The 15,316-nt window shown below is 41.5% G+C and overlaps 1 protein-coding gene across 8 annotated transcripts in view; it reads right to left on the bottom strand.

Moving 5' to 3' along the window:
• Positions 1-15,316, bottom strand: part of TCF7 (transcription factor 7) — a 306,615-nt gene that overhangs the window by 92,908 nt on the left and 198,391 nt on the right. The window lies entirely within an intron of this gene.

Genomic DNA, 15,316 nt, shown 5'->3' with positions numbered 1-15,316 from the left:
CTGTAAGAATGGTAATGGCTTATAAATGGGAAACATCCCCAAGCTAGGGTGACCACCTAACATTGAGCCAAATTCTTGTCAGGATTGCAAAAAAATCAGGATAAAGGGTCAAAATTCAGGACACAAATTCAGGACAAAGGATCAAAATTCAGGACAAAAATTCAAGAACAAATATCAGTTTAACAGACAGGCAAGAGAGGCCATGCCTCACTATGTTGTCAGTGCATTTATTTACTTTTTTTTTTTTTAACATAGCACTAATTATTCACTGTGGTGTTTTTTGTGATTGCCTCCTGGTATGCTACATTCAGATGTCACATTACGTCCTTGCTCTGTAGTAAATTAATGCCCTTCAATACTGCAGCAAGGCCATCACCCCTACCCAAATCTACCCAATCTTTCTTTAAGAGAAAGTAACAGCAAAACTTTGTTTATGTTTTTAAACATTTTAAAACCCTTGGCAAACAGTTTGGGAAACATTAAGGTAATTAACCTTATGCTAGTTTAAACAAATTGAACAAAAACATCTGGCTTACCCCTAATCGCCCATGGACTTTAACCCTAAAAAAATAAAATATTAAAGAGGCAGGTCAGATGGTGTGGGCAACAGTCTCACACCTAATGTCAGGATGTGAGGTACCCATAACTTGTCTGTAGACTCACAGCACTAGTGTATGTCTGGGACTCTACGTTTATCTCAGAAATGGGAGCCCCGGGCTAACAATCAAAGATAATAAAAGAAGAGGATGAAAGCAAGATTAAATGGGAGATCCACGGCAAGTTATTCAAAGGGTTGTTGCTAAGAACTAGATAAATAAGGAAGAGAAGAACAAGGTGGGACAATTCCTGAAATCAGACAAGATGGGTCCACCAAGACTATCGGAAGGCATTGGGTACCTGGGGAGTGGTTTCTGCACACAGGAGAGAAACAAAAGAGGCACTGTCAAGTTGTTGAACATGCAACACCCATCCACCTTGGCAAAATCTTCTGGTGCAATGGTCCGCAGTTCGTGCTTGTGACAGGTAAGCAGGGGCCAGGTCCCTTGCAAGGTTGTGCAAGGAAATTGCCCACTTTGTCCATGTCTTTAAATGGTTTTGAAATTGAGCAAAAGCCAAACTAGTGATCTGAGTTATCCCTAAGTGTCAAGTACACATAGAATCTTTCAAAATATTTGGGATGTAAATTGGACGTACAAAATGTAAGAATTTGAATATGTAATTAGTGTTTCTTTAACATATGGCACTGTTTTCCCCTTTATATACAATTAGATCTCAGATTGAACTGGGAACCAGTTACCTTTTGATACCTAGTGATTAGTATCTACCATTTTCTCACTGATTTGCAGGATGGAAATCTCATCAGAACGTCACGGTCCCTCCAAGCCCAGTTTGTTTTTGGTCTTCTCTTCTGCTTTCTGTAGTGGGCCATGTGGCACAAGTGAAGATGGTGTGCTACCCCAATGATAGTATTATTTTGCAAACCTTCACCTGCTCGTCCTTCATTCCTTCTTCAGACTTGCCACATATCTGATTTGGTCGCTGCGGCCCCGTCGGGCAGCCCTTTCCATTTTAAAGCTACCAGTGACTGTGGGTGGATTAGGTTATCCGGACTTGGAATGCTATTATTCAGCTGCACAGGTACAATGGGTGGCCCGCTGTCTTTCTGCCCACCTCCCTCCATGAGATGTCGTTTACCATTTAAGACTTTTAAGGAAGGCTAAATGCACTTCTCATTGTTTCCTACTGACAATTCTGCGGATCACCATCCGGGGTTATCATGCACAGCTTTCTCTTATCTTGCTAGAACCTGTAAAGTCACTGTCACAAAGAAACCCTATGCTCCTGCACTACCTTTGCTAAGCCTTCCCACTCGCACAGGACGGCTGTGCTCAGGGCAACTCCATCAGCGGCATGCTGCAGGTATCTTAAAATTGGGGGATTTGTTTCTGGACGGCGAGCTACTAAATTTCCAAACCCTTGTGGCAGACTACCATCTTAACCCTGGTCAACTCCTTACTTACAATCACCTTAAGTAATCATTAAATGCCCTATTTCATGTCTGTCACCTAGCACTAACCCTACAAGAGGTGTGCCAGAAGCTCTACACCATAGGAACTGGTGGCAAACTGATAGATTGGGTGTACTGACTTTTCTTGCAACATGGAAACCACTCCAGGTCTTCTCGTCATACTACCTAGGTGATTAATGTGGCCAAACCTCTGCAAGATATGGAATGGACTAAAATACTTGACTTTCCCCACAAAGTATCCCACGGCTGTCACTTTAAGTACATTCATAGTGCTTCCTTGTGAATGCTTTCCACCCATTGCACGCCTTTGGCCTTGTGGTTTGTAACTCACATTTTGTTGCTTTCAATTTGTTAACTTTAATTATTTTAGGCTATGCACCTTGGGTTCGTCCCTTCCATGGCAAAACCTTATTTACAGTATCCTTCCGAGTGCTCCCTTTCAGTAAATAGGCCAGTAAATCTTGTTCTTCTCATCACATTTGCTGTGCATTCAAAGAACAAAGTCAAATGTCAGGCTCTGTCTTCGGTGGGAACTTGGTGTTTACTTTTCTTTCTCTGACTTCAAAGTGATAGAATTTATGCAACAATCTTGCTGGATACTGGGGTTAGGAAAGAGTTTTTTTTCTATCACATGACAACATTTAAATAAACTTCAGAATATATCAGAATTAAGAGTACAAATAAACACATTTTAGTTAATTCTGAACTGTGCTGGAAACAAATACCTTTATATGATTAAAACATAATTGCATTAGGTGATGCAGTTTCCCCACATCGTCTGTGCACAGTATAGTTTGATTAAAAAAACTGTCTATCTTTGCAAATAGAATGGTCATTTCAATCAAAAATATGTTGTCTGGAATGGCAGTGTGTTACCACACCATGCATACTCCACTCCACACCACTGCACCCTACTCTATCACTCCACTTTACACCACTCCATGCCAGTGCACTGCACTCTTCTCCATTCTGAACCACTCCACATTATGCCACTGCACTCTATGCTACTTCACGCTATGCCTCTCTATTCTGCTTTATGCCAATGCACTTTACGCCTCTACATCACTGCACTCTGCTCCTCTGCACACTATACGACTCCAGTCTAGGCAATACTAATCTAGTCCGCACAACTCCTCTCTATGCCACTCTGCAGCACTGCATTGTATGCCACTGCACTCTATATGCTAGCGCACTTTACTCTGTAACACTCGACTCTATGCCCATGCACTCTACATCAATGCACTGTACGTCACTCTAATCTACACTGCACCTCTGCACTCTGTGCCATGGCACTCTACACCACTTTACTCTATATCATCAACCACTATGCAACTCCACTCTAAGCCACCTCACTCTACTGTGAAACAATCTACTTTATGCCACTGCACTGTGCCACTGCACTCTACCCTGCACCTCTCCACTCTGTGCAACTGCACTGTACTCTGAAACAATCTATTCTACGCCACTGCAGCCTATGCTACTCTGTCCACTGCTCTCTAGTTCAATGCACCACTGCATGCTGACACTCTTCGGTGCAACACTGCACTGGCCGCCACTATATTCTAAACCACTCTACTCTGTACTAATAAATTCATCACCAATACACTCTATTCTACTGCACTCTACTCTGCCCCATCCCACTCTATGCCACTGCACTCTGCACCAGTGCACTCTAAACAACTGCACTGTTTGCCACTGCCCTTTATTCTGCACCACTGTACTCTATGCCACTGTTCTCTGTATCACTCTACACCACTGCACTGACACTACTCTGCAACACTGCACTCTACACCAGTCTACTCTGTACTACTGCATTTTATGCCACTGCACATCACTGCACTCTACGCCACTGCACTCTAGGCACTATACTCTGCACTTCACCACTCTACAATACTCCACTCTGCACCACTTTACGCCACTGCTCTCTATGTCTCATGAGTCTACTCTGACACTGCACCACTCTGCACTACTGCACTTACTGCCACTCTAGTGTATGCCACTCTACTCCACTGCACTGCTACTCTACCCCATGCCACTGCACTCTGCGCCAATGCACTCTAAACAACTGTACTGTATGCCACTGACCTCTACTCTGTGCCACTCCCCTCCACATCACTACACTGACACTTTATTCTGCAACATTGCATTCTCTGCCACTGTACACCAATCTACTCTGTACTACTGCATTCTACGCCACTGCACTCTATGCCACTCTACAGTGCATCACAACTGCACTCTACAGCACTATACGCTACCCTGCACTGCACCACTTTACACTATGCCAATGCACTGTCTGCCATGCAAGTCTACTCTGCACTCTGACACTGCACCACTCTACACTACTGCACTCTCTGCCACTCTACTCTGTCCCAAGCCACTCCATTCCACTGCACTCTAAACCACTGTACGCTACGCCAATGCACTCTAAACAACTGCACTGTATCCCACCGTACTGTACTGTACTCTGCACCACTGGGCTCTAGGCCTCTGCTCCTATGCCACTGTAATCCACTCCAAACCACTATGCCACTAACTTTTAGCCATGCAGAACAGCAGCCACTCTGGTGTATAACATGGCTAAAACACATTGGCAAAGCCAATAACTCTTGCATAGATGTGACCTATTGGCTTTGCCAATGTTTGTTAGTACTATGAGGTACAGAGGTGCCTGAAAGAACTGTGAATTTTTAAGTCCTTATTTTAAACATGCATTCGACGCCTCGTCAGGGGTAGTAAGCGCTATATAAATACAATTACATCATAATGTAGGCTGCTACTAAGTGCACAAGTACATTTCGGTTAAATAAAGTGCTTCTTCAATACAGATTTGCATAATATACAGTTTATACCTAGTACTAACATTTTTTTATAACACTCTATTAAAACACACACACCTCAGCTCAGCTTGGAACACCATTACAGTACCTCTCTAAAAGAAAATATCTTTGCCATCAGAAAGCTTCAAGTGACTCCTTTGGTTAAAGTCAATGCAGGTTTTCAAGCCCCTTTGCGTTTGCAGATTCACCAGTTGCCCACATGTGCATTTCTTTAGAGAAGGAGGCACCCTGGCAAGAAGGTATGTTTCTTATCTGCCTGCCCCTCCCTCCCTCGGAACACAGGTGATTGTGATTCCCTGCCTTTCAATCGAGCTGGGGAAACTAATCCGCCTGTAATTTCACCCGGCCGTCTGTTGCCCTTTTGGTGAAAGGCTAAAATTACGGACAAATGCTGTCCGGTAAGCCTTTCATCACGGACGGCAAGGCGAAATTACGGCAGTCCATGAAATTACGGACGGGTGGTCACCCTACCCCCAAGCAGGACTCCTGAACAACGAAGTCGTGAATAACAATGGCGGAACAACGCTGTCGTTAACCACGACTTCCTTGTCCGGTGCCTTAACCTCACATGTGCTGAACAACGCACATGCGTGGTTAAGGCACAGGAGAAGGGAGTCAGCTTTGTTGGAGAACGCGATCAGGTAAGTGGGGATGGGGCAGTTTTAGGGGTGGGGGGGTCGGGGTAGTTTAGGTTTTAGGGGGTAGGGGATCACAGTAGTTTCAGGGAAGGGGTAGGGGCTGCGCTGTAGTTTTAGGGTCGGGTGGAGTGTTGGGGTATTTTTAGTTTTTAGAGGTGGGGGGGGTCGGGGTAGTTTAGGTTTTAGGGGCCGGGTAGTTTCAGTTTTAGGGGTTGGATTGGGGTAGTGGTAGAATTGTTTTTAGGGGTGGGGGATGGGGGGTGATTGTTTTAGGGGTGGGGAGAGTTGCATGCTGGAACACCACATGCCGTTCATGCATGCCTATACCAGGAATGCCTTTACAATGAAAGAGCGTTAAGGCACTTGTGGTAACAACGCAGTCATTGTTCCGACCGCGTTGTTTAGGCATGTGTGGCTCCAGCATTGGTTCTTCCGACTCCTATTCCTTATAAATTGTTTTTACATGAGCAAAGACAAAAAGTCATTGAATGCTGACAAAGGTATTCAAACCACACAGCTGTCCAGCTATCTGGGAAAGTCACTCTTCTCTGAAAGCTAATGTTGAACCCTACCATTAAAGAAGTCTCACCTTTCATTACTTTGTGACACTTTCACCAGTCTAGACCCGACATTGAAGGGTCTCAAGAAATATGTTTCAAATTCGAATTTGATATGTGAGCAGGGGAACTCAATCACTAGGACTACACAGTACGAGCCGGTGGAAGAAGTAGCAAGACTCATTCCTTCCTACATTTAAAGGAATGACAGTTTAATTCCTAAGCACGTATACTCAATCTTTGTTCGCAAACATGTTCTCTTTTGCATTACTGTTCAGTCTAGAAAGCGTTAACAGTGTCACTGAATGCTGCAGCACAGGGAATATTAGAGGCTCCCTTCATGTCTGAGCAGAGGCTAGGAAAGACCATCCAGGACAGACCTTTCCTGAGAAGTGTGTATCTGGAGCTCCAGACTCAGTCAGCCAGCGATTAAACAGATTGAAACTCGTCAAGTGCTTTGATCTTTGCAAAACCGGAACTGGATCATGGCTGGAAAGCCGTAAGCGAATCAGGCCTGAAAAGCCCTAAGCGAATCAGGCCTGAAAAGCCCAGCCGGTCCATTTGACAGATTGAAATGCGTCCTTAGTCTAAACTTGAGAACAAGAGAAATCCTACTAACCTACAAACAATCTGACCGGTTGTGGGGAGCGGGGATATCAACTTAAGATTGTCTAAATCTCTAGGATTCAAGAGCCACAGATAAGAATTGCTTTTACACACACTTTCCAAAATGTTAAAGTAAAAGCCGTGGGAACAGAATAAGAAAGGTTCAACTTCAGAGGGTGTGTTAAACTCACTACAATTAACCCCCAAGGAATCCTAAGTGATTGAGAGCAGTGTGGTTAAATTTTTTCTTCAAATATGTACATTTACTTTTATGGCTGCCTCTATCAATTTTTCAATTTTGGGGTCTTGTGTGCTGTATGCTTTCTTGCTTGCGAGAGATACTGTATAGAACAAGGGGCTTGCAGCCCGCACATTGCTTCGTAGGCTTCATTAGCAGTCTTATTTGCTTCCTTTTAATTGGCTATCCCATGCTTGCCTCACTTCCGCTTCTTTCGGCTTGACCATGGACCAAGTTCTGATTGCTGTCCTTCCTCTGATCGCGCTATGATGGAGGAACTACTTTTATGTTTTCTTATTCACTGTCATTCCCTGTTGAACCTTTTGTCATTTGTATCTATGTTTTACTATGCCACAGTCACTTCAACAAAGCCCTTTTAAGTCGAGCATAGCAGCGCGCAAGCGCTGTTTTTTTGACATGTTAGTATGTATCTGGGCTTTTACCAACGCCCACCTCATGCTCATCACTACCACTCGCTCGTGGGCTTGCCCTTCAAAAATCCTTTGACGACATTAGTAAACGGTTTATATTTGTCCTTTCTTGGGAAGGTTTTGTTACAGCCTTGGCCATCGTCCCCGTTACATGGCTAACTGCACTTTTGTCAATAAGTTTAACTGCGAGCAAACCTTTTTCCTTTTGCGTGTCCCTTCACGCTGATGCTCATGGCAGCCGTGGCGCTGTGAATCGACTCACTTATGTGAAACTGTTTTACTTTTAATTTTAGGTTTATGTGGCAATACAAGTCCAGCTAGGAGTTAACAACCCTAACAGCTCTAACTCGAGCAAATGCGAGAACCACTGTATTGCAAATGCTTGTCTTGGTTAAAAAAAGGATTTTCATTATGACAACAGATGTTATCTGCTTTCAACTGTATTTTCACTAGGACATGGGCACGGTTGCCGAATGTCATTTTTCTTTCTTTTTCACACATGGGGGCATTAACTGATTTGCTCAGAATCACAGGGGTGTTGAGCCAAGACCTAACATGCATTGGCAAAGCCAACAGGTCTTGCCTTTGAGACTATTGGCTCTGCTTTTTGTTCATGCAGTACAGCATGGTCATCGCTGATTTTGGCTAATATTTTTAGACGTGGTATAGCAGTGTCGCTACTGTGCAGCATGGCTATATAAAATAATGAAAAAAGGACTACTATGCATCCAGCACTAATGAACTTTTTTTTTTTTTTTTTAAAGTTCATTAGCCCTAGCTGGGAAATATAGTGCTTTCTTCAATTAGTTTTAGCTATAATGCAAAACATCCGTGCTGCTGTACAGCATGGCTACAAACATTGGAAAATCCAATAGCTGACATAAGCGAGACCTACGGACTTTGCAAATGCTTGTTTTTAGCTATCCCACTTTCACCCTGCACCAATTGTCACATTTAGCACTGTATGTATCTAGGAGACAGTACATGTTTACCGCTATGTATATGGGACTGCAACCAGGACTCCAAAGTAACCTGTATACCACAGCCATTGGAGGGCTGAGGGAAGTGATCACGCTCGATTTTCCATAGCGTCGTGAAGCATATAAACAATGTAGTGCATTGATTTAGAAGCAGTTTTCCGCCATACTACCCCATACAGGGCAAAGATTTGTTTACATTTGCCTTTACTGCAAAACCTTCTCTCCTTCATGAATCCCTAGTCCTGGAGGAACCATCTTAATTAAAAGAAGCACTGTTGTCATTAAATAGCTGACATAGCAGAAACATGGCTAAATAAAACATGTTAACAATTACTGCATTTGTGCTTGCTAGATTCATTGTGGGCTGTATGAAGCAGTAGCAAAGTGCAGGGGTCTCACAATTCAAAACGAAAGCCCCCCAGAGAGGGTGGTCAGCTGCTTTTACACAGATAACAGTACCATTGCCTGTAGCGAATTCTCCAGACCAACAGAGAAAGAAGTACAAAGTGTTTAAAAGGTGAGGTCACCAAATAATGAGCATCACAGTATATAAGCATTAATCTTCAAATTATCCTCTCCATGGTCCACATTTCTTCTTAAGCATGTGGTGTGTACTATCACATACTGTGAGAAAGCTGGTCTCGTCTCCTGATGTGATTAACAGTGCTTTGTAAAGAAGGGACACGAGTACTGCTGAGCACAAAATATAGTATATGTAACACTAGACACTGAAAAATGTGTCTTTCTAGCCCATAGGCAGGTTACATTGGAGACCCTATTACAGTAGTTTTCTAGCACACAAGAGTTGATAGGAGGAATGCTTGCCATTTGCCCAACCAGTGGCAATCACTTGGGGTAGCATTCCAACCCACTGTTCTTTTGCTAATCATGCCAACTCAGATTACACCTAGCCTAATGTATATCAGCCTTGGTCCTGCTCCAACAGGAACAGTCTGGTCTGAGCTGTCAATGCAGGTTCTCTCTGCACAAGAGCACCAACAGCCAGAGACCCATTTCACCCTGATTGAGACTCTTCAGTTGGGCTTATCATGGTTGCGGTGGCTCAGTAAGAAACAAGACCGCAGTCTGGACATTCCATGGACCACTTAGGATGTTACATCAAACACACACATGTAATAGGTGGAACGCTTGCAATTTGTCTAACCACTGCTAATTGCTCGGGGTAGCATGCCAACCCACAGCAAAGCAAAATAATGGAATGCACATGAGCAATAAGTGGCAAGCATTATGGTCTTATGACTGGCTAAGGCCTCTAAACACCATACATTTTCCTAACCAAAATCCATAATAGAAATAAAAATTTGTGTCAGCAAAGGAAACGCCAAAATACGCAAGCTAGCAATCACAAACTGTCCTGTCACATAAAAAGTCTTACAAAACCTTAACAGAGTAAGAATTGGCAAATTTTTCATGAAATGCCAAAGCCTTGATGGACAGCCTTTCAGGCAATAGCCAACCATGAAAAACATATGAACCACAAAAGCTAAAGGGCTAATTCTCTTTGTTGTTCTTACTGTACCTTTTTGAAGAACTAGCATGAGGTCACCCAAAAGCTAGTGCTGTCTGCAGCCAGTCCTAAAAGAAGTTGTCCAGCATAGCTGCTTCTATAATGTGTTGTATATATTCAACTCAATTTCTTATTGAAACTCAGGCATATTAAAAATTAGAATATGGTATAGAACACTTCTTTTGATCTTGCATACTCTACATCACTCGAACACCCAAAAATAACATTGGGAAATTGGTACAATTATCTAGTACTGACATACTTTACAGCTTCATTAGTTTTAGAGGATGCATTTTATCACACTGGAAACCAAATTATCTATAGCCTGAAAACAGTTAAAAGCTATGAGATCCCAAAAGTGGACACTGTTCCACCACTTAGTCTAAGCCAGATCTGCTTTGAACACTGGGGGATGACAGTGCATCAATGTACATTCCAGCTGCTGATTTCTCTAGAGAGATGACCAATGGTACGCACTTGGGTACCTTAATTTCATGTCAAGACAGGAGGCTAGAATTATGCATAACCTTTTATTCACTACTTCTGAGCAGCATCTTTAAAAGCTTGCAATAGAATGTACATACACACACACACACATCACAATGGAATAGAATTTTGAGCCCCATAAACATAGCTTGTCCACCATTTTCTCGTTCATTTGTTTGCTATTTCTGAGCAGATAAGTACTCTCCTAATGTTTAGTGTTAAAGTGAGTGTAATGATAAGTTTTGGTAATATTTACTTGCAATAGATTGTGTAGTTTTTCATACCCAATTTGTGAGTTGTGTTTTAGAAGTTTCATTCTTCTTTAGATTTTATAATTTTCAAGTGTAGATTGTACAGATTTTATATTCTTGATCTGTTTTGTTGAAAAGTATTAATAAGGTATGGAAAAGCAAATTCTAAGGCCATTTATTAATGTAGGATTTTTTGTTTTTTTTATTAATGAAAAAAGGAAATTACTCGTATTGATCGCGGGAGTCCTTTGCTCACATTCGATCGTCTCGTGAAAGCAAACATGTAGCAAGTGTAAGAGACAACATCCTTTTCAAGGGAAAAAGGATTTTGGGCCTCTTTTTGAAGGCAAAAGAGCTAGTTTTTTTGCTGCTGGGCACACTGTGCCATGTACGTCTATTTCAGAAGGAGATTGGCTCGTTTTAAACAGGAATGAGGTTTTCTTTAGGAAATCGGGGTTAAAGCCAATTTCCATGCGAACTGTTGTAGCGGTTTGTGATCAGGTGACAGTTTGTAACAATCACAACCACATATTTCACAAACCAGCATCAGAAAGAGTAAAAGTTATAAATATACTTAGGACATGGCCTATCTAGCTATAATTAATATGGAAATACAATGTTAATACGAGGCTGTCATTATGAGAGAGCCTAGTGGGAAAAATAATTCATAAGGGGAAATTATAAGACAAATTCTAAATAAAGAACTACCGTCTGTAGTTCAGGAGACTATACAGCAGGTATTGAATCAGAATAGAGAGAAAAGAAACTTTGAAGATGGATATTATTCAGTATTAAATACGGACAAATTAAATATGGTCCAGGTTAAAAATATATTTTAAAAAAACATAAGCACATAAATGAAAAGTATAGTAAGAGAGGAACCCAAAGCGGTTGAAACAAGAAAGATGCCCAACGTGGCATAACAAAGGTCAGCTACACACTGAAATGATTTGGGCTCATGCAGTAGAAAGTCAGATTTAGATTAATATATTCTAGATTTAGAATATAAAGAAGATTTGTATGTTGAAGAAGAGGTTTCAGTAAACCTCCCCCCTCCCCCCCCAAAAAAAGTGTTGTCGTTGAGCCATTTGGGGAGCATTTATTTGATCCCAAAGACATACGTCATCCAAGAGGTAAGGAGTGGTGGCCCTTTGAGCATGTGTATTCAGTCAAGGTTGCGAAAAACTTCAAAAAGGAAGTGATACATTTGCTACAGGATGTTCTTCATGATCTGGACTGGATGGTGAAATTGGATCTCAAAGATGCATATTTCACAGTTTCAATGGCAAAGTAAAGTCAGAAAAATTTACAATTCTGTTGGGAAAAGAAAGGTTATATCAATTTGTTTTGCCTTCGGCACCATTGTGTTTTACAAATGTTGCGTGACCAATTGTGGGATATTTAAGAGAGAGAGAGGCTTTAGGTTGATTGTTTGCTTGGAAGATTTGCTGGTAATGTATCAAGATGTCCAAGAGTTACAGCCGCAGTTGAGGATGATAGAGGCATTGTTTCAGGATTTGGGTTTCACGATAAATACAGACAAATCCATTTAGTCCCAACAAGAAGATTAGAATTTTTCAGTTTTATGGTAGATACGGAAATAAGTCAGTTACTATTATCAGACAAGAAAGTACGAAGGATAAGAGAGGAGGTCAAAGTAATGAGAAAGGAGAGAGTGAAGCTGAGAGATTTGGCTCAAGTAATAGGTCTGTTGTCCTCTTCCATTCAAGCAGTATTTCCGGGACACTTGTATTACAGCGCTCTTCACCATTTGAAGGCTTCAGGTCTGAGTAGAGGTCTGTGGTATGGAGATAGTGACCATGTCAGATGAAGTACCAGAAGAGTTGTGTTGATGGAAGGAGAATTTAGAGGCTTGGAATGGCCGTGCAATTTGTTTTTTAATGAATCTGGATTTCATTACATTGACAGATGCCAGTCCTTGAGGATGGGGAACAGCTTGTTTGGATCAGGAGACAAGTGGAATGTGGAGTTTGGCAGAGAGGACAGAACACAAATTGTCTAGAGATGCAAGCGTGGTTGTTTGCAATTTGCGGTTTCAGGAAGTTTGATTGGGAGCTCAGTATTACTAAAAATAGACAATGTGACAGTGGTAACGTATGCAAACAGGGTTGGAGGCTGCAGGTCCAGAAAGTTGACTGCATTGGCGAGAGAAATCTGGGAGGTTTTTTTAGAGCACAAGATAGGATTGAAGGCAGAATATGTTTCAGGGATTTTCAATGTGAGGACGGACTGGTATTCACGAAATATAAGGGATTTCAGCGACTGAAAACTGGAGGAAGACTTTTCAGAAGGATTCAGATGTTTTTAGGACCTTTAGAAGTGGAACGGTTTGCCTCAAGGCTAACTTATTAGTTGCAGAGTTATGTTGGTGGGAGGACAGACCCGGGTGCAGGCGCAATAGATGTGTTCAGTCAGGATTGGTCAACAACGAAAGGTTACACATTCCCTCCTTTTTCAATGATACAGAGGGTGTTAGTTCAGGTGAGGAAACAGATGTCTTTTGGTTCTTGTGATTCCTTTTTTGGAAGACTCAAAGTATGGTTTCTAACAGTTATGGAAATGGCTGTACTAATACCATATCTTTTACACTCTCGCAAAGGTCTTCTTGTGGGGACGGAAGGGAAGGAGGATCCATTGGTTGTATGAACCTTCTAGTATGGAAGATATCAGGTGTTCCTGAAGAAGGTCTTTTGGGAAGAGCTTCCAAATAACTGCATGAATCATGGGCACCAGGAAGAAGTATGGGGCACAGGGAGAGTAAGGACATTTGGCGCTTGCAGAGGGATGTGGACCCCGTGGAAGTTGATGAGATAGAGGTGGCAAATTTTTGGGTGGAATAATCTGAAAAAGGACTATCTTATAAAAGGGTCAATTGTTATAGATCCGCAATTGCAGCTGGTCATTCTTTGCAAGAGAGATTGACAATTGGAAGGAATCCATTAGTGTGTTGTTATGAAAGTGATTCGGTTGAGGTGATCCTAGAGCGAAATATCAGTCAATGTTGGATGTTGATCTGGTTTAACAATATATCAGTTCCTTGCCAGATAACCGGTTTCTGGAAATTAGTGAGTTATCAATTAAGTTGGCAACTTTGTTATGTTTAATAACTTTTAGGAGCATTTCAGATGTGCGAGCGTTAGAGATATCGCATAACTATTTTCAACCAGAAGGAATAATATTTCAAGTATACAGAAGAACCAAGTCTATATTCTATCTAAGATTTGATGACTTTCCCAAATTATGTGTAGTGAGATGTTTGAACGAGTATGATGTTAGTGTGTCGGAGAACTGGTGATAATTATTAATTTCATAGGTGAAACCCTTTAAACCTGTGGCAAATGCAACAATTGCTGGATGGGTTAAGACAGTTATGAATGATTATGGGGTGGATTTGACCAGATTTACAGCACATTTGATAAGAGGTGCAATGGCAAGTAAGGTATGTATCTTGGAAGATCGTTTGGAAGACCTTTTGAAAGCAGCGGATTGGTCAAATGCGGAGACACTCAGGACGTTTTAATTCAAAGAAGCTGAGCAGGTTTCAAAAAGTGCTTTACGGAGCTCTGAACATGCATAATGCTAGCTAGCCTCCTGTCTTGACATAAAATTGTGAATCTTATAGTTTACTGAACAAAGATTCGGGATTTATGAAAGACAAGGAGGCTAGAATTATCCCACCCACCGAACATGGGTGGGGTACGATATGTGTTTTACCATACTTGTAAGATGTTTATAACTGTATATGTGGTTGCATATAATATGAGGTTAAAGACATTTTATATATTTTTAGGAAGTCTCTCAAATAATTTGATTTGTGTTTTAAAGGAAAGGTATTATATGTTTTCCATTTTTCAGACTGATTATCGTGGTTAAAGATAAGATTATACTACAGATTACGTGAGGTTGACAAGAAGAAGACAAACAAAAGAGGAAGAATATGGTGGCCAAGCTACGTTTATGGGACTCAAAATTATATTTCATTGTGATGTGTGTCTACTTTCTCTTGCAAGCTTTTAAAGGTGCCGCTCAGAAGTAGTGAATAAAAGGTTATGCATATTGCTAGCCTCCTTGTCTTTAATAAAATTCAAATGCTTTGTTCAGTATACCCTTAAGAACCACAATTCCCTTCCAGAAACACTTTCCCTTTAAACAACAGGCTGGTGCCACCAACCCTGCACAGCATAATTTAACTGCAAATTAATGGCAAGGATACCAAATCAAGGTGGAAAGGTTGAGTTCTGACCCTACTGTTGGGACAGCAAGCACTGGGTACAGCATTTAAGTCCTAGAATAGCTGAAAGCAAACACAACTAAGAAAGATGTTCCTGTTTTTAACCACCTCCACCATTCTCAATATATGAAAACCACTACGACCGAAAAGAACTGATGTTCTACTACTCACAGTGCAACATACCAGTGTCATCATAGGTATTTTTAGGGGTGTGGCAAAATCTACTTTGGAACCCACTTTTCAGAACACTGAATGTTATTACTTTACCAGTGGGGTTCTAGGAAGGCTGGGCCTGGACAATTGCCCAAACCTTAAAACTTCTCTGTAAAACATGATTCTGCTAAATAACCCCAACCCAACGCTCTGCCATAGATTAGTTGAAGTCAAATTTGCAAAAAGGGCCCCACAAAGTGACACTAAATGTTGGTTCATAACACAATCAAGAGATTCTGATGACATTAAATTAACTGTTTATTAACTATA

The sequence above is a fragment of the Pleurodeles waltl genome, chromosome 7, assembly GCF_031143425.1.
Source record: "Pleurodeles waltl isolate 20211129_DDA chromosome 7, aPleWal1.hap1.20221129, whole genome shotgun sequence".
NCBI lineage: Eukaryota > Metazoa > Chordata > Amphibia > Caudata > Salamandridae > Pleurodeles > Pleurodeles waltl.
The sequence above is the reverse complement of the archived record's forward strand: the minus strand, read 5'-3'. Positions and strand labels throughout refer to the sequence as shown.